We start from the raw sequence: 20,599 nt of genomic DNA, 5'->3' as shown, positions 1-20,599 counted from the left end.
GAACAGCGAATACAGGAGACTAGATTGGAAGAAGTACAAGTGACATTCTGCTTCACCTGGAAGGTGTGTTTGGGGCCTCAGACAGTCAGGATTCAGGAGGCAAAAGGGCAGTATCCTATTCAGGGCCAACTTTGGAATATCCGTCTCCCTGATATTGGAAGGATATTGTAAAACTTGAAAGAATACAGAAAAGATTTACAAAGTTGCTGTCAGGGTCGGAGCAATGGAGATAGGCTGATTATAGAATCCCTACAGCGATTTGGCCCAACAAGTCCACACCAACCCTCTGAACAGAGACCCACCCAGATCCATTTCCTTACATTTCCCCTGCCTAATGAACCTAACCCCTACTCCCTGAACACAAAATTGGCAATTTAGCATGGCTAATTCATCTAACCTGCACATCCTTGGACTGTAGGAGGAAGCCGGAGCACCCAAAGGAAACCCAAACAGACGCAGAGAGTGTGCAAACTCCACACAGACAGTCACCCAAGGCTGGAATCGAACCCGGGCCCCTGGCACTATGAGGCAGCAGTGTTAACCACTGAGCCACCGTGCTATCCTTATTACGCTGGAGGTATTTTCTTTGGAGTGTCAGAGGCTGAGGATTAACCTTATAGAGATGTATAAGGTCGTGAGGGGCATGGCTAGGGTAAATAGTCAAGGTCTTTTCCCCTGGGTGGGTGAATCCATAACTAGAGGGCATAGGTTTAAAGTGAGAGTGGAAAGATATAAAACGGACCTAAGAGGCAACTTTTTCACGCAGAGGGGGTGCATGTATGGAATGAGCTGCCAGAGGAAATAGTGGAGGTTAGTACAATTACAAGATTTAAAGGGCATCTGGATGGGTATATCACTAGGAAGGCTTTAGAGGGATATGAGACAAATGCTAGCAAATTGGACTAGATTAATTTAGGATATCTGGTCGGCATGGATAGGATAGACCGAAAAGTCTATTTCCATGCTGCACAGCTCTATGGCTCTAGTACTCTAAGTGTTACACCTTTTTGAATTGATTTGGAAGGTGTCATGAAGTGCAGGGTGTGGTATTGAGGAAGTGTTAGGAATGTTGGAGGAAAGCACCAGCATCTCCCAGAGTGAATGACACGTGTGGAGGGGAGAGCAAGATGCTTTTGGTGGTGTCTTCCTCCTGGAGGTAGCAAATGTGCTGAGGATGTTCCTTTGAATGTGGAGACTGGTGGGTTGAAATGTAAGGAGAACCGTGTTATTATTCTGGGTGGGAGGGGAAGGGGACAGGTCAGAAGTGTGGGAGTTGGGTTGGACACGGCGCAGGGCCCTGTCAACCATAGTTGGGGATATGGAAAAATGGGAGTGGAATCCTAAGCTGAGGAAAGAAGAGGACATATGGAGATGCTCCAATGGAGCTTGGCATAATTGGAAAAGATATGAGAAAGGTGGACAAACTGGGAAAATGAAATTGAGTCCTTGCAGAAAGCAGAATGCGAGGAGTTGTAGTCAAAGAAACCATGGGAGTGGGACGTTTTGTTGTGGTTATTGATGGACTAGTGTCTCCCCAGAAATGAAAAAAGTGGATTCAAGGAAGGGAAGGGTCAAAGATGGATCCAGTTAAGGTTAGGGAAGGGATGGAAATTGGAAGGAAAACTGATTATTATTCTATTTGTCAATGAAAGAAGCAACCCCGATGACATTATGATCAGAGAAAGAGTTGTGGGTGGGTCCCTTCCTCCACTGGCAACCTGTTGACTACACCATCCCTCCCCACCATCTCTCCACTGTCTCAATTGTGTTTGGTCTCTACTATAGCCTAATGGTCTGTATCCACAAGAATTGAGGAATATGAGCGATGATCTTTTTGAAACATTTAACATCCTGAGGGGATTTAATTAGGATTAATACTGAAACAATAGACTCAGACCAAGGGATTAGTGGGTGAAGGATTTAAGTGATTCAAGAGATTTCATCAGCCACAAACAGCTGTGATGCATTTCTTTACATACCAGCCAATTTAGTTCAACAGAGATTATGTGATAATGTTACTTCCACATTCAGTGAAAGTGAAATCATTTATAACCTTCTACCCACAAGTGTGAACAATAAGGGTTCTCCCACCTAAAGACAGGGGAGACGCAGTGAACATCTTTTCTCTTTGAAAGTCATTAGCTTATGAAACTCTCTTCCTCAAAAACAGTGGAGGCAGGATCATTGTGTCGTTTTGTGACTGTTTATTTAGGTTCTTGACTGACAAAGGAAGCATAATTGCTCAGGGCTGACAGAACAGTAGGGGTAACAATAAGATAATTTCATTATAACTGCACAGAGTTCATAAGCAAATATTCTTACAAAGTTGGTATTGAACAGGTGTACTGTTAAAACATTTCGCTTGTTGCACTTCCCTAATCTCTCCAAGATCAATTAATACCTCTCCTCCAACTCACAAATGTCCCTCCTCTCTTTGTTGACTTACAACTGCGCCTGCTATGGTACCTTGCCATTGCTTATGGATGAGCCTATTCAGGAGATCCATGAACTACAGGCTAAATCTATATCCCTTCCCAAGTTGTTCTGACCTACGGAAACCCACATAATTAGATTAGATTCCCTACAGTGAGGAAACAGGTTCTTCGGCCCAACAAGTACACACCGACCCTCCGAAGGATAACCCACCCAGACCCATTTCCCTCTGTGCACCTAACACTATGGGCAATTTAGCATGGCCAATTCACCTACCCTGTACATCTTTGGACTGTGGGAGGAAACTGGAGCACCCAGAGGAAACCCATGCAGACACGGGGAGAATGTGCAATCTCCACACAGGTAGTCACCCGAGGCTGGAATCGAACCTGGCACCCTGGTGCTGTGAGGCAGCAGTGCTAACCACTAAGCCACTGTGCCACCCCAATGTCCCTCTGCTGAGTGGGACTACAGATAAATAAGCCCATTCATCACTGGCAGGGCAAAGAAAACATACAAAGTGTGATGGAATACACTCTACTTGCCTGGATGAGTGCAATACCAATAAGGGGAGCTTGGAAAGCTCAACAGCATTCGGGACAAAAGCAACCTGCTTGATGGAGACTCTATTCAACACTTAACATTCACTCCCCTCACCATTGATACCCTATCTGTTTTATGCTAAGCCACACACCATCCTGACTTGGAAAGAAAGCACCATGTCTTCAGTGTCAGTGGGTCAACATCCTGGAACCCACTCCCTAACATCGTTCCAGGTGTAACTACCCCAAATAGACTGCAGCAGTTCAAAAAGATAACCCAACAACATTGGCAGAAGGGTAACCAGGATAGACACACAATTGCTTGTCCTTCCATTATGCCCACCTATCTCAAATGAATAAAAAACAGAGGAGGCATGGTTAACTCAACATCAGGAGCGATGGTGGTTTCGTGTCATTGACTATTTACTCAGGAGCAATCCAGAGGGCCAGGGGAATGTTGTGCGGACACAAGTTCAAATCCCATTAACAGCAGCTGGTGGATTTTAATTTCAATTAATAAATATGAAATGTAATGTTCATCCCAGGATGTTATCAATTGTCATAAAGAAAACCCAACTGGTTCACTAATGTCCTTTACAGATAGGAACTCTGCCATTCTTACCCAGCCTGGCCTACATGTGACTTGAGTTCCAAATCCTGCCTCAGGAATCCATTGTTAGCACAGCAGCTGATTAGGTGCAGTAGCCACCAGGGACCCTTCCCTGAGCCTTGGTGCTTGTTCTCCTCGATTGCTGAAGCTGCTCTGTCTCCCTGATCACAATTGTTTAGACCAAGAGCAAGACAAAGATAGAAATGATGGGTTGGATAGAAGTGGAAAAGATCATAGAGTTGTGCATTTGTGTGAGAGAGAGAGAGAGAAAAAAGTGAAGATGAGTGAAACAGATTGATAGACGGTAACAAGATTGAAAGGCATAAAAAAACGTATCTTCTCATTCTCTTTAGATCCACTAGATGTCTCCATGACATTGTCTCTGGAGTATTTAGAGCCTGTCTTTGGGGTATATCCAATCAACAATTTGTAATGTTGATATGATGTAGACTGGAGGTCGGTTAGTTCGGTTGGCTTGATGGCTAATTTGAGAAGCAAAATGAAGCCAAGAGTGTGGGTTCACTTCCTGCGCTGCCTGAGGATACCATGAAGACTTGCTTTCTCAACCTCTCTCCCAATCAGTAATATGGTGACCCTCAGGTTAAATTCACCACCAATCATCTTGCTTTAACGACTTTGCAGCCCGACAGTCTGCTGGGACGATGATTATTTTGCTTTTACAGATGCACTCTGCAAACAGTGTCAACATTCAAGGTTGACACCCACACCAACATGTAATGGGAGTCCTTGGTGAATGGAGCTTCTTAATCTGATTCATCTTGGAGCCAGTTAGCCCTCACTTTGGAATGAGGATGTCTGGTAGCATCGTGCTGGTGATATTGGAGTAACATTCCAGGCTGGAATAAATGAACAAGGCATATGACTTCATTCCCCACCAAGGCAATTTAACAATTTAGATTAGATTCCCTACATTATGGAAGCAAGTTCTTCGGCCCAACAGGTCCACACCGACCCTCTGGAGAGTAACCCACCCAGACCCATTCCCCTACCCTGTATTTACCCCTGACTAATGCATCTATCACAATGGGCAATTTAGAATCACCAATTCACCTAACCTGCACATCTTTGGACTGTGGGAGGAAACTGGAGCATCCGGATGAAACCCACACAGACACGGGGAGAATGTGCAAACTCCAGACAGACAGTCACCCAAGGCAGGAATCGGACCCAGATCACTGGCGCTGGGAGGCAGTAGTGCTAACCACTGAGCCACCATGCTGCCCAAAATGTTTACAATCAATTTTTTATATGTATCTGGAACACAAAACCATATAAAGTCAGTCATGGTGACCATGAAACTATCACATATATACTGTTTTTAATTCATTTGTGGGAATTGGGAGTCACTGGCTGACCTGCATTTATTGCCCATCCCTAGTTGCCCTTGAGAAGGTGGTGGTGAGCTGCCTTCTTGAACTGCTGCAGTCCACCTGATGTGAGTTGACTCTCAATGCCATAGGGGAGTGAATTCCAGGATTTTTACCCAGCAACAGTGAAGGAACGGCGATATATTTCCAAGTCAAGATGGTGAATGATTGGAGAGGAGCTTGAAGGTGGTGGTGTTCCCATGTATCGGCTGCCCCTGTCCTTCAAGATGGAAGTAGTCATGGGTTATATACTGTATGTCACTATTGAATAAAATCTAAATGGTTTGCTATTGTCCTTTAAGTAAATAAAACTGTAGTTCCATTAAAAGAAAACAAAATAACCAAACATGATTAAGAAAGATTTGGAGGGATATAGTCCAGGAAGAGGCAGGTGGGACTAGTTTAGTTTGGGATTATGTTCGGCATGTACTGGTTGGGTGGAAGGGTCTGTTTCCATGCTTTGGTTAGAGTGGTGCTGGAAAAGCACAGCAGGTCAGGCAGCATCCAAGGATCAGGAAAATTGACGTTTCGGGCAAAAGCCCTTCATCAGGAATGATTCCTGATGAAGGGCTTTTGCCCGAAACGTCGATTTTCCTGCTCCTCGGATGTTGCCTGACCTGCTGTGCTTTTCCTGCACCACTCTAATCTAAACTCTATTTTCCAGCATCCGCAATCCTCACTTCTGCTGCCTGTTTCCATGCTGTATAACCCTATGACTCACCGGGACTATAAGTAACAGCATATGCATAACAAAATGCTTGATTCCTAACTGGCTTCCAAAATGGCCTAACATATTTGTCAGTTGTATTCGAGAAAGCAGCTCATCAATATTTTATGTATTGCATTCTTCCATTGTTAAGTATAAATGTACCTATCACACAATAGGACTGGTGAAACAATACCATGTGTGCTCTATATATGTAGCCATGATGTGGATGTTGGGACTGGGGTGGACAAAGTTAAAAATCCCACAATACCAGGTTATAATCCAGCAGGTTTATTTGGAAGTACAAGCTTTCAGAGCACTGCTCCTTCATCAGGTAACTAGTCAAGTAGTCAACTTGTCACCTGATGAAGGAGCAGTGCTCTGAAAGCTTGTATTTCCAAATAAACCTGTTGGACTATAATCTGGTATTGTCGGATTTTTAACTCCATATTTGTAGACAAGGCTGTGTATACAGAACATGTTCATTGGCCCCTAAGTATTTACATCTGACTTTTTTCACTGTGGTTTCAGATTGCCGTGCGATCACATCCTGCTGCAAGTAAAGAGGATATTGACTTACATATCCTAATGAATTCCTTGCAAGTTCATGCAAGTGATATTACAGCAGGATGCAGCTGTTGCTGGCTAGTCCAGCCCTGTTACCCATCTCTAAGTGCTGGTGAGGAAGTGCTGTCCTTGGTTACTGGAGTCTCATCTACACCCCTAGCCCAGGCCCGTGTCATGATGGAGCACTAAAATTAGAGAATCAGAGGGTTCCAATTCACTGGACTTTTAAGGCCACAGATCTGTCTCTTTCTTTATTCACTCCATACATCTTCTAAGCCCAACCATAAACAATCATTATTACTGCTAAATCCTTCAGGCATCATTGCTGAATGAATGATGCTAAATTGTCAAAGGCAACCTTTGGACTCATAGTTAGCACTGGTGCAGGAATATGGGCTAAATGTGGAAAAGCGACATTGAGTTGAAGGTTAGCCATGATCTAATTGAATAGTAGAGCAGGTTGAAAGGGCTGAGTGGCCTACTCCGGTTCCTTTGTTCCAATGACACAACCAGTTTTAAATGCTGCTGGATAGCTATTCCGTGCATTATTGGTGTAAACAAGTGTGGATACATATCACAAGCAATTGCTAGAAGACACATACCATATGTACAGTTATAGTCATAGAGTCATACACTGCAGAAACAGAGCCTTTGATCCAACCAGTCCATGCTGACATAATCCCAAACTAAACTAGTCCCACCTGCCCGCTCCTGGCGCATATTCCTCCAAACATTTCTTACTTATCAAAAGGTTTTTTAAACATTGTAACTGTACCCACATCCACCACTTCCTCTGGAAGTTCATTCCACACACAAACCACTCTTTGCGTAAAAAAAAGTCCCTCATGTCTTTTTAAAATCTTTCTCTTCTCACCTTAAAAATATGCCCCCAGTCTTGAAATCCCCCATGCTGGGGAAAAGACACCTGCCATTAACCTTATCTATACCCCACATGATTTTATAAACTTCTATAGGGTCACCCCTCAACCTCCTATGCTCCAGTGAAAACACAGTCCCAGTCTATCCAGCCTCTCCCCAAACCTTCCAATTCCAGGCAATATCCTCATCAGTCTTTTCTGAACCCTGTCCAGTTTAATAATATCCTTCCTACAACAGCGAGACCAGAAATGGACTCAATACTCCAGAAGAGGTCTCTCCAATATCTTGTGCAACTTCAACATAATGTTCTAACTCCTTTACTCAAATGTCTGAGCATTGAAGACATTCAATCCATCCTGACAACATTGTCTACATGAGACACAAACTTCAAAGAATTATGTACCTCAACCCCTAAGTCTCTCTGTTCTATGATACTATCCAACACCCTACTTTTAATTATATAAGTCCTACCCTTGTTTGTTTTGCCAAAATGTAATTAGTTACGATGGGATGCAATCATGGGGTGATTCTTCAAATGTAAAGAGTAGAGATACAAAAATGATTAATTCATTAAATGCAATAAAGATGGGAGATGGGGTGATCTATTGTTGCTGCAGTCAATAGGAGCAGCTGGGCACCAAGGTCACCCGGAAGGAATCTATCTTTGTAGCTCAAGGAACCTCAGATCTGAGTTGAGGAGGCACTGTGCCACCGCAAGGAGTGGGATAGTCAACTGGACACTTGTATTATTAGGTCAAAGTACCTAACAGGCTCTTTAAGGTCTGATCAAAATGATTACCAGAAGACATGTCCACTTTAATATAAAGCAAACCTATTTGTTGAGTCTACTTGATATATATTTGAGACATACACAAACTAATGAGTGAATCCATTAGCTTAAACTACATAGTGTACATGTATAGACACACAGGTGAGTCTCAGACTGCCTTATATCTGCTGGGGACTTTGCTGACAGTTGCACTCTGATCTCTGTCTTAGCTTCCATGACACTGGTCTTGTGAACCCAGCCCTGTGGTGAAAAGTCCCTGATATCAATATTATTAATCTAAGATATTGTGCTGACTCTCCATTTCAGAATTTTTATAGCCTTCAAACAAGCTGAGAAACAAATCCAGGTGGCTCTATGTAACTACACAACAGGACAGTTCTCATAGACAGTTCAGTGTCATGTAGTTACCTCTCGATTACCATGACCCTTGATGATAAATCCTTAATGGCCTGGCTTGAAAATATAATTTTTAAACCCAATAGCATAACACTTTGCTCCAGGAGGTGGTTATATCCCTTAGATTACATCATTCAAACTTGGTCTGTGATCAGGGAGGGAAGTTTCTGGCTGCAGCTGACATGGCAGTATTTATTATTCTATTTGCGAGTGAGGAACTTGGTCAGAAACAACAAATAAATCAGGGCAGAGCAGGCTGGAGTGGACTGGGAAAGGAGTTGAGTAACAAAGACTGTTGAGGAACAATGGTAGACATTTAAGAGAATAGTTTGAATTAATAAAACAAATGTGAAGAGATATCCCACTGGGGAATGGAGATTTTAGGAAAGAGATAAACCGACTATGGTTAACCAAGCAAATTAAGGACATTATCAAATAGAAATAAAACAAAAACGTATGTTTTAGCAAAGATTAATGATAAACCAAAGGATTGGGCAATAGAAGATGACCAAGCAATATTAAAGAGGGAAAAAATAAAGTATGAAACTAAACTCACAAGTAATATAAAAACAGATAGGATGGGATGATTTTAATGTACAAACAAGGAGAGACAGTTGAAAGTAAACATAGGCCTCTTAGAGAATGAGGCTGGGGAAATAATCATGAAGCTAGGTGTAATGATTGTAATAAGGTCAGCAGGTGGATGTCTTAGAATATGAGTTCCCTAACTGGGGCTGTTACTCTGGTCCAATCAGGGAGCCCTGGCTGACAGATATAAAAAGGAATCTTGGGCATCCTGTTCATTCTGAAAGCTGGCTCTGAGTGGGTTGGATCAACGTAAAGGTTTTTCAATGTGTAAACAAAGGGTGATTTGGACATGCGATACCGGCCTTTGTGCACTTATATCGGTGACGAAGAGAGTAAAACATGCCCCTGAAGATATTTGCTCACAATAGTTGTCTTCGAGTTGGGGGTGTGCACTTCTGGCATCATGCCCCTATTTGGAAAACTTAACCCATTCAATCATGCCATCAAAGACTGAGCCCAGTATGTGGAAAGAATGTGTTATTTCTTCTAGGCAAATGACATTGGGGCAGATGAAAAGCAATGAGTAATTCACCTGACAGTTTGTGGGCCTGCAGCTTTTTCGGTTATTAGAAGCCTAACTTCCCCTGAGGCATCAGCTACTAAAACCTTTCAGGTGTTAGATTTAGCTAAGGAATATTATGACCCCAAGCCTCCTCCATTCTGAGATGCCATTGGTTTTACTCGACAGTTGAGAGCCAGGACAATCTATATCGAGATTTTTGATAAGGTAAGATGACTGGCAGAGGCATGTGATTGTGGTTCAACCTTCAATGAGATATTGAGATTCAAGTTGGTGTGTGGGATGAATGATGTGACTATGCAAAAGCGCCTACTAGCTGAAGCACAATTGAACTTCAAACAGGCACTACTTCTGGCTTTGTCATTACAAAATGCGACAAATAGAGTTTAAAGTTACAGGGTATGCAAATGAAAGTGGGCACCCTTGCCGGGCCAACTGAGTTTGGGGAACACCATTTGAGTGAAGGTAATTGCACAGCCTCGCTCAGGATATGTCCTGAACAGGGGGGACACTAGGTCCGCCCACTGCAAAACTTCAGAAAAAAGCCAAACCTTGGCTAAATGGTTAAAATTTTCTCGACGATCTGGGCCAGCAGGCTATTGTAGTTGTTGTCGATACATGGACTCAAGACAACAAAACAGTACCACTAAGCCTGACTTGAGTAAGGGAACTCATAGACTGGTATGCAGGAGAGTGCACATCCTGGAAAATCCACCTACAGCTGGTTTGGAACAATTAAATTGTCAAGCAGCATCCAAATCAGAGCCAATCAAAATAAACATCTGTTTAAATGGTCACCTGGTTCTAATGGAGGTTGATGCCGGTACGGTTTTATCAGTGATTGCAGAACAAATCTTTACCAAAATTCGCTCTGGACACCAACCCTTATGTTTATTATGGCCTTAGCTCCAGGGAACCTTTACAGATTAATGGAACAACTTTAGTTCCAATCTCTTACGAGAAGCAGCTCGCTCAGTTCCCGCTGACTGTAGTTAAAGGCTCGAGTCCAAGCCTGATGGGGCAAAGTTGGTTGGAAATCAATCAACTTGATTGGCTCAATGTTTTTCAATCAGAAAATGGCTGCCTGAGTGAAGTCCTAAACAAATAACTGGGAAGGTTTTCAGGAAGATCTAGGGACAGTCTGAGGAGCCAAGGCCTTCTTACGTGTTGAGCAGGAAGCAATTCCAGAAGTCTGCAAGGCCTATCCAGTGCCACTTGCCTTACAGGCAAAAGTAGAGGCAGAAATCAGGAGGCTGGGAATGGGCAGTACCGGTTGTACTGAATGTGAAGCCCAAAGCATAAATACCTAATCCCTCACATAGAGGATTCCAACACAAAACTGGTTGGGTGGGCAGGGAGGGGATGGGGGTGCGAAGCTGCTCTCCTTTATGAAGTTGGGCATGAGCCATTGTGACTAGATTGTGATTAGGTAAGGATTCTCAGAAATACATGCTGGAATTAATGTTCAAAGTTTGTGAGAAGATTTGTAGCTCGGGTGCTCGTTGTTGTGGTTCTGTTCGCCGAGCTGGACATTTTTGTTGCAAACGTTTCGTCCCCTGTCTAGGTGACATCCTCAGTGCTTGAGAGCCTCCTGTGAAGCGCTTCTGTGGTGTTTCCTCCGGCATTTATAGTGGCCTGTCCCTGCCGCTCCGCTGCAGTGGCCGGTATATTGGGTCCAGGTCTATGTGTTTGTTGATGGAGTTTGTGGATGAGTGCCATGCTTCTAGGAATTCCCTGGCTGTTCTTTGTTTGGCTTACCCTATAATGGTAGTGTTGTCCCAGTCGAATTCATGTTGCTTGTCGTCTGCGTGTGTGGCTACTAAGGATAGCTGGTTGTGGCGTTTCGTGGCTAGTTGATGTTCATGGATGCGGATCGTTAGCTGTCTTCCTGTTTGTCCTATGTAGTGTTTTGTGCAGTCCTTGCATGGGATTTTGTACACTACATTAGTTTTGCTCATGCTGGATATCGGGTCCTTCGTTCTGGTGAGTTGTTGTCTGAGGGTGGCTGTTGGTTTGTGTGCTGTTATAAGTCCTAGTGGTCGCAGTAGTCTGCTGTCAGTTCTGAAATGCTCCTGATGTATGGCTGGAATTAATGCCCATAAAGGTTCATACCAATATACAAGACTGCATGTCATCAGCCTGTGTGATTTTTTAGCGGAGGATGGAGAACATTTTACAAGGTCTATCCCAGGTCGCCATTTATCTGGATGATGTGCTAACAACTAGGAAGTCCTGGACAAAGTGCTTAAACGTTTCTCCAAGATAGATGTGTATTCCATGTTCCCCAAGTGACTGATCTACTTTGGCTACAGAGTTGACAAGACTGGGTTACACCTGCTGGAAGATAAACTGAGGGCAATCAAAGATGCCCCAGCACCCAAGTCTGTACTGGAGCTCTGGCCTTTCCTGCGGTTGGTATATTATTACAAAAAGCTCATACATAACCTGGCCTCCGTCCTGGAACCCTTGCATCTGCTATTGAAAATGGGTCAGAGACAAAACAAAACGCAGATACTGGAATCCAAAGTAGGCAGGAGGCTGGAAGAATACAGCAAGCTGGACAACATTGGGAGGTGCAGAGGTCGATATTTCTGGTGTAACCCTTCTTCAGGACTGGGGTGGTGTAGGGAGACCTGCAGATAAACGGGGTGGTAGGGGCAGGGTGGTGGTGGGGATAGGCGAAGACAGGTAGAGGGTACAACCTGGCTGGTCAATCGAAGGAATGAATCCAGTTGGTGGCAGGGTAGCCTTTGGAAATAGTCAGTAACCAAGATGTCACCTTGTGGGAAGTGACGACGCAACTATTGGCACCCTATGAGCCCAAGTGAGATTTGATGCTGCCATGCAATGCCTCACTGTACAGTATGGGGGGCAGCGTTGGCTCACGGGTGGCCCAGCAGAGAGGAACCCCTGATAGAGTATGCTTTCTGGACTTTGGCTGATGCCAAACAAAGATACAGGCAGGTAGAGAAGGAATGTTTGGCGGTCATCTTTGGTGTGAAAATACCTGTAGGGATGTGAATTTGTATTAGTAATGGACCGTAGACCCCTGCTGGGGTTATTTAAATAGGACGCCCATAGCTTCAGTGGTGGGCTCTCGTTCTGTGTGTATACAATTGCAAGTTTGTGGAACACCATCCAGGAGGCCAAGCGGCAAATGTAAATGCCTTGAGCTGCCTCATGCTGGTAGATACACCATTGATGGTGCAGCCACTTCAAGAGTCCTTTCCGGTTTTAAACTTTCTGGACCGCTTTCCAGTCACCACTGACAATATCAGACTGTGGACGCGAAAAGATTGTATCCCAGTACAACCAGAATAGCTGGTGGTTTAGGGGAAAACAAAAGGGCTATCACAAACAGAATCAAAACCTCCCTGGACCCGGAAGTATCAGGTCACCATGGTTTCCAGTATTTTATGACAGGGAGCAAAAGTGATTGTCCCGAGTAAAGGTCGCCACCAGATACTGGCTGAACCCCACCAGGGTCATCCAGGGGGTTCTGAAATGAAAATGGTGGTGAGATAGTGGCCAGGATTGCACAACAATCAGTAGTCATTGTAAGATTGAGAAATACCTGTTTTTAATAATATAATAGCAATCAGCCGTGTGATGTTAAGAACTTTGTATTAGTCACACCCAAATAAGATATAAAATACACTGCCTGCATATAATGTTCAAAGATTCATCGAGGAGTGCCACACAAGAAGGCTATGAGACACTCTTGTTGTCACCCAGAATCTCTCGCCGCCTATCTGAAAATAAAAGTTTGTTTCTCTTTAAACCTAAATTTGTGTTGTCCGCAATTAAGAGTCAACACACTCTATCCCTGTAACCCTGCATATCGCATGGCCAATCCAACTAACCTGCACATCTTTGGACTGTGGGTGGAAGCCAGAGCACCCGGAGGAAACCCACGCAGACACGGGGAGAACGTGCAAACTCCACACCGATGGTCATAGAGGTTTACAGCACGAAAACAGACTCTTCAGCCTAACTCATCCAATCCACCCAGTTTTCCCATAAGTAAACTAGTCCCATTTGCCTGTGTTTGGTCCATATTCCCCATAACTATCCCATCCATATACCTGTCCAAATATTTCTTAAATGACAAAATTCTACTCACTTCCACCACTACCTCTGGCAGCCGGTTCCAGACACTCACTACCCTTTCTCCCCTCAAACCTATGCCCTCTACTTTTTAGACTCCCCAACCTTATGTATAGCTCTCACAATTTTATCAACAACTGTAAGGTCACCCCTCAGTCTCCTTGGAATCAAGCCTGGGTCCCTGCTGCTGTGAGGCAGCAGTGCTAACCACTGAGCCACCACGCTACCTGCTCTTCAATGCCTGGAGAAGCAATTGCCAGAGAGAGCGTATCAGATGAACCTAAAGTTGAACAAGAGAAATATGCAATTGAAGATGGCTGATGTCAACTATATGTGTCATGTGCTGATAGCAAAAGAACTTCAAATGGATCTTGAGAAGATGAGAACTATAAGGACCAACAGTTACAAAAGTTTGCAATGATTTGTTGCATTTGCGAATTATTGAGCAAAGTTCTTGGCTGGTTTGTCATCTGATCACGAACCTGCTCAAATGTTCACTGTCAAGAATGTGCAGTCTTATTTCGGAACAGACCACAAAGCAATTTTAGCTAGAATCAAACAACTAGTTTCAATAATTCCATCACCAATAGCCCTCAATTCACAAGAGAAGAATTGCTGAAAAATTGGGAGTTTCAGCATCTTGTCACATCTGCACGCAGTCCAAGTCCAACTCATAGGCTGAGACAGCAAGAAAATTGCCAAAGGAATCTTAAGGCAATCAAGTAAATCCAGGACAGAGTTATACAAGACAATTCTTGAGCAAAGACCCAGATCTAAAGAAGAATGGAAAATAGTCAAGTCCTAAGACCAATGTCAAGCCAGAACCAAATCATACTTCCCAGAATTAAAAATCACCAAAGCTAAAAGTAGTTAACAGGTAAGAATAACGAAATGAAGGTGAAACAATTGAAAGTAAAATGTTACTTTGATAAAACTGCCATCTCATTCCTAGAGCTAATACTCTTAACAAAAACCAGCACCAATGGCAACCAATTCTCACCTCAGTTGTATATGATGAACATGAATGATCAGATGAATTGGCATCCTGCTGACATCTATGCACAACGAGAGAAGTTATGCCTTCACTGTAGGCAGCTAATGAGGAAGATGCGCCTTCACTACTTGCACAGGTACAGAACAATCTGACCCAAAAGTCCAACATTCTTCAGAACTGGAAATGGGTCAGTAACAAGTCGTACAATGGAAGTAGTACTCACTAATGGGAAAACCCCTCCCTGCAGAAGGAGCACCACCCTAGAGATGAGAAGGTTTCAGAGGAACAGTCAACAACATTGTGTATGTATACCATCAGGACACTTTCATGATTTAACAACAATGCATGCAATGCATGAACAAAGGCAGATGAAAGTTGAATTGACTACTGTTAATGGATGATGGATGCTGATGGATGATCACTTTCTCTGTGACCATCTGTACTGGGCACCTTGCATGACAGGTATTTGTAAATTGTAGGGGATGTGCTACTTTTTAAGAAAAAAATTAGGGAAGTGGAATTTTTACCTTTAGTGTCCTTGATACCTCATCATAGTCTTTGTGACATCTACTTCAGCTGGAATATCCCATGTGCAGTCTGTCGCAGTCATTGCACACATCACTTGAGACATCTTAAATCTGATTTCTGCCTGGGCTGCAATGATCTCAGTTCCAGAGATGATGAAGAAGCTGGATGTAAGTTTGCTCGCTGAGCTGGAAGGTTTGTTTTCAGACGTTTCATCACCATACTAGATAACATCATCAGTAAGCCTCCAGTGAAGCATTGGTAGTATGGCCAGCTTTTTATTTTATGTGTTTAGGTTTCTTTGGGTTGGTCATTTCCTGTGATGATGTCATTTCTCAATCTTTTTCTCAGGGAGTGATAAATGTGATCCAAGTCAATGTGTTTGTTGATTGAGTTCTGGATGGAATGCCATGCTTCTAGGAATTCTCATGCATGTCTCTGTTTGGCTTGTCCTAGGATGGATGTGTTGTCCCAGTCGAAGTGGTGTCCTTCCTCATCTGTATATCTTTTTGTGGCTAGTTGATGTTCATGTATCCTGGTGACTAGTTTTCTGCCTGATTGTCCAATGTAGTTTTGTTACAGTTCTTGCGAGATATTTTGTATACGACATTAGTTTTGCTTGTTGTCTGTATAGGGTCTTTCAAGTTCATTAGCTGCTGTTTTAGTGTGTTGGTGGGTTTGTGGGCGACCATGATACCAAGAGGTCTGAGCAGTCTGGCAGTCATTTCCAAGATGTCTTTGATATAGGGGAGATTGGCTCGGGTTTCTGGACGCATTTTGTCTGCTTTGTTTGGGTTTGTTGCTGAGAAATCAGCGGACAGTGTTCATTAGGTATCCATTGCTTTTTGAATACAGTGTATTGGTGATTTTCCTCTGCTCTTCGTAGTTCCTATGTACCGCAGTGTGTGGTGGCTCATTGAAATCATGTTCTAATGTAGCTTCGTTTGTGGGTGTTCGGATGATTGGGATGATGAAGCAGCGTTGGCGGACATGTTGTAAAGTGTAAGGATGGGTAAATGTGGGTTATCTGTGAGTAGTGGTGGTGATGGGGCTGGGGGGTACACTGGTATCAGCAGGATTGTGGTGGGGTGGGGAGTAGCTGCACATAGGAGAACTGGGTGAGAACCAACACCCCCAACCCCCGCCTTTGCTTTCAACCCCCCGGCCCCTCTCCTCATGGCCCTGACTTACATGAAACCCCACAAGATGCACTTATTTAATACTATAATCCTCAGGATGTTGGCTGCTCACTCTTCACAATAGTATTTTCAAGGATGGGATGAGAACTACCAACCTCTGAATTGCTGGCAGTTTTTGACAGTTGGCATGTTCCATCGGAGTCCTGCCTGATCTGCCCAGCTGTTACCAGCACTCCCTTACTTCCTGATCATCCCCTCTGCCACCTAACCTCACCGCTCATTCACTTACTTGGCACCCAACCCAGCTCACCCACCTGTCGTTAAATATTTCTTGTCCAGGTTACTCCGGGTTTGGGTGATTTCCTTCCTGGTTATCTCTGGCAGGCGTATTTGGTTCAGGCCAGACTTGGAATCATGGCCTTATTAAAGACTGCTGACAGGTAAGTGAGCATGTTCAAGAGGGATTACTCTCAGTCCAAACTGTTCCATGAGCAATTGGAATGTCTTGACCCACCTATCGGTTCATGCTTTTGAAGAAAAGTTCAGAGTTCTCCCATAGCATTCTCCACCACCAAATAGAACGTTCACTTTGTTGGAGCTTGCTGGGAGCAAATTGCTGCATCTCCAGCATTGCAACACTTTAAAAGTTCTTAGCTGTGAAGCAATTTTGAATGTTGCACCATCTTTAAAAGTGCCATGTAAATGCATACCGTCTACGGCCATGTTCCTTGTTCTGATGGTGCTTGGTATGCAGTTGCATAACCTACCCCTGCAACAACAAAGGAATGATATTATATTTTTATATATATATAAATATATATATATATATATATATATAAAACTCGCATATGTGTTCCTTTATTGAAATCCTGTATCCATGACGGTGCAGATTTGTTTTTAGTCATTCACAGGATGAGAGTGTCGCTGGCTTGACCAACATTTATTGCCCATCCCTAACTGCCCAGAGGGCCGTTGAGAGTCAACCCCATTGCTGTGGATCTGGAGTCACATGTAGGCCAGACCAGGTAAGGATTGCAATTTCCTTCCCTAAAGGACATTAGTGAACCAGATGGGTTTTTACAACAATTGACAATGAATTCACAGTCACCATTAGACTCTTAATTCCAGATTTATTACTGGATTCAAATTCCACCATCTGCCGTGGCAGGGTTCAAACCCGGGTCCCCAGAACATTACCTGGGTCTCTGGATTAACAGTCCAGTGATAATACCACTAGGCCATTGTCTCCCTAAGATTTTATTAAAAGGTCTTACTTTGTGTTCAAACACGAACTCCAGTAGACCCGTAATGATGGCTGACTGGCTAGTCAGAGGATGTGGTTCATGTGAGGGCTGGTTTATAGACGGGCGTGAGAGAGCTATCAGTGCTGGAAGGATAGGAAGCAGATTAGAAAGGGATCTAAGTTGCAGAGGAAGTGAAGAGGATCAAGTGGATTAGTGAAGGTGAGAGAAAAGCTTAAGATAAATTCTGTTTCATATTCCATCTATATTCTGTGTATATGTCACAAATTCAACTGAATAATTCTAACATTTGGAAACCTCTTGGCAATCTATTGTAGCATCACTGTAGTAGAAAAGTAGAAAGGAACCTTTATTTCAATACTGTCACGTTACTAAAGAAGACCCATAGCAATTCTTCTCGAGTGGTTATCTCAGCTGAAATTGGAAAGAACCCTCAGTAACAACAAATATAAATCACCGACAACCTGATTTCTCAAACTTTATGCAAATCCAATAAGATAATGGGGGCATGATCAAAGAATTGCTTACGGCTGAGGTTTAACTGGGTGACTAAGAGAAAAACAGTTCGAAAAATTTAACTCTGAGCGTTGAAGGTGAACATCTTTTTAGAGAGGTATTTTCCCAGTTCTGACCTACATTTGTGTTTGTGCTACTCATCACCAAACACAATGTGTCTTGCTGAGTAAGGTTTGCAACAATAAGGGCAAAGATTCATACCACCCATATTTTTGAGCACTGCTCTTCTTAACAACAAATTGTTCTGAGCAACCATAGATTCGGTTTTCAGTTTCATCAAAACTGGTATTAATGTATTTTTTAAAAATGTTTCAAATTGGACATTATTCTGTGTGATAATATTTGCCGACCTCTTGATTCATTGACTTTGCTATCTTATTGCTATTCTCTCCAACAACTTGCCCATCACCGATGTCAGGCTCACTGGTCTATAGTTCCCTGGCTTGTCCTTACCACCCTTCTTAAACAGTGGCACCATGTTAGCCAACCTCCAGTCTTCCAGCACCTCACCTGTGACTATCGATGATACAAATATCTCAGCAAGGGGGCCAGCAATCACTTCCCTGGCTTCCCACAGAGTTCTAGGGTTCACCTGATCAGGTCCTGGGGATTTATCCACTTTTATGTGTTTCAAGATATCCAACACTTCCTCCTCTGATAATATGGACATTTTTCAAGATGTCTCCATCTATTTCCCTCCATTCAATATCTTTCTTATTTCTGTACCTTGATTTTAAAGAGTGCACTTTTAAGGAGACCAAATGCTGCGGGCATACAATGTTGCAACTCTGTCTGGAAGTTGGTTTGGTCTTGACCTGCAGACTACACACATAAGAATCAGTTTGTTTGCTGTCATGTCTGCTTCATAACCCATAAGGTGTTATACTGCTTTAAATCAACTAAGCCTAAAATTCATCAATCCCTGGCAAGTGATCAATCATTAGACTGTTACTAATAACATGACGGTCTTCTGTATTCACACAGTAGAAATATTTAGTACCTTTCAGGTAATAAATCTTCTCAAATGAAGTAGACAGGAAAATGAAAATTGAGCCAAGGAGAAGGAGTTTACAGCTGACAATGTGAAATGAAAGTGGAGTCTGTGAAGATTTATAAAAGAGGAATGAAAATATTTAAGCGATTGCTCCAGAGATATAGATTGAAGGAGGAGCTAGAGGGATATAGGTTTAGATGAAAGATTTTTATTCATTCGTGGGAACGGGCACCAATGGTTGACCAACATTTATTGCCAGTCCTCACTTGACCTTGGAATGATGGTGGTGTGCTGCCTTCATGAACTGCTGTAGTCCGTGTGCTGGAGGTTAACTCACAATGCCATTAGGGAAGGAATTCCAGAACTTTGTTCCAATGACAGTGAAGGAACAGTGATATATTTCCACTTTGGGATGATGAGTGGTTTGGAGGGTCATGGATGCGGTCATGCATTTGGAAGACGCTGTCTATGGGTCTTTGTTAAATGTTGCAGTCCATCTTGTCAATAGTACACACTGCTGCTACACATTGCAGAGTTACAGGAAGGTGTGATCACATAGGACTTTGAAAGCAGGCTAAGGAATACATTGAGGATTAAATGGTGAAGAACCTTGTGTAGATCAACAGGTGTGAGATGAGGGATGGATGGAATTCAAAATGAAAAGCAAGAACTCATATTTACAAAATGCCTTTCTTGGTATCAGGTTGTCCCAAAGCTTTCTGCAACTAGTTAAGTATGTTGAAGTGCAGACACTGATTGTTAGGAAAAGACAGGAATGAAGGGGAACCTTTTAACAGTGTACCATCAACTCTTTTGCTAGTATCTTCACTGATGGTGTAGAGAGACCCAAACACAATGATCTTTACTCTTTCCGGAAGAATATACTTTTAACTTTTGTTTACTGGAGTGTTCATTTCTACATTCAATAATGCTTGCTTAATAAACCAATTCAATGGTAATGTACTTCAAATATTGCGCCACCGCAATACCCTAGTATTCAGATCAATAATTGTTTGAAAATCTGCAAATCAGATAAGGTTAAGTTGATCATTTTACTGAAGGTTGGCAGTTGAAAGATATTTTGACCCAGATAAACAGACTTGAAGGAGCGGGGGTGGTAACATTTGTTTTGATGGATGAGTCAAGATCATTTCCCTTTTTCAGTCTTTATCTTGCGGTTTTGAGAAAATTCAGAGCAGAGTGTTCAAGAACAGATGTTTTCTGACCCATCACAATTTGCCTAATTTGTGTTTGTATATCTTCCTTGGGTGTTGTGAACCTGGAAGTTTGCAAATGGTTTCTGTTATTATTGGCTAATGCTAAAATCAAATGGTATAAATCTGTTATATATCTGTAGCCTGAGGTATATATCAATTAACGGGAGCATCGATTTATAAAATCTGTTTCATTCATGAGGTAAAATGTCATATCTCTAAAATCTGTGGGAAGATAGAAAGCTGTGACTTTCTTGGTTAAGAGGAATGATTTCCACTTCAGAAATGTCTTTGTCATGCTACAACAAAAATGAAATTGTTATTAGTGGGATCAAAATCCTTTAGCAGAACTCCCTTACATTTAGATTGCCTTTTGTGATAGCATCATAAGAAGAACATAATGTTTGCAGAGATTCTTTCCTTCCCAGA

This window comes from Chiloscyllium plagiosum, unplaced genomic scaffold, assembly GCF_037043375.1.
Source record: "Chiloscyllium plagiosum isolate Xiang-an unplaced genomic scaffold, Cpla_swu_hap1 HiC_scaffold_9, whole genome shotgun sequence".
Taxonomy (NCBI): domain Eukaryota; kingdom Metazoa; phylum Chordata; class Chondrichthyes; order Orectolobiformes; family Hemiscylliidae; genus Chiloscyllium; species Chiloscyllium plagiosum.
Note: the sequence above shows the minus strand (reverse complement) of the source record.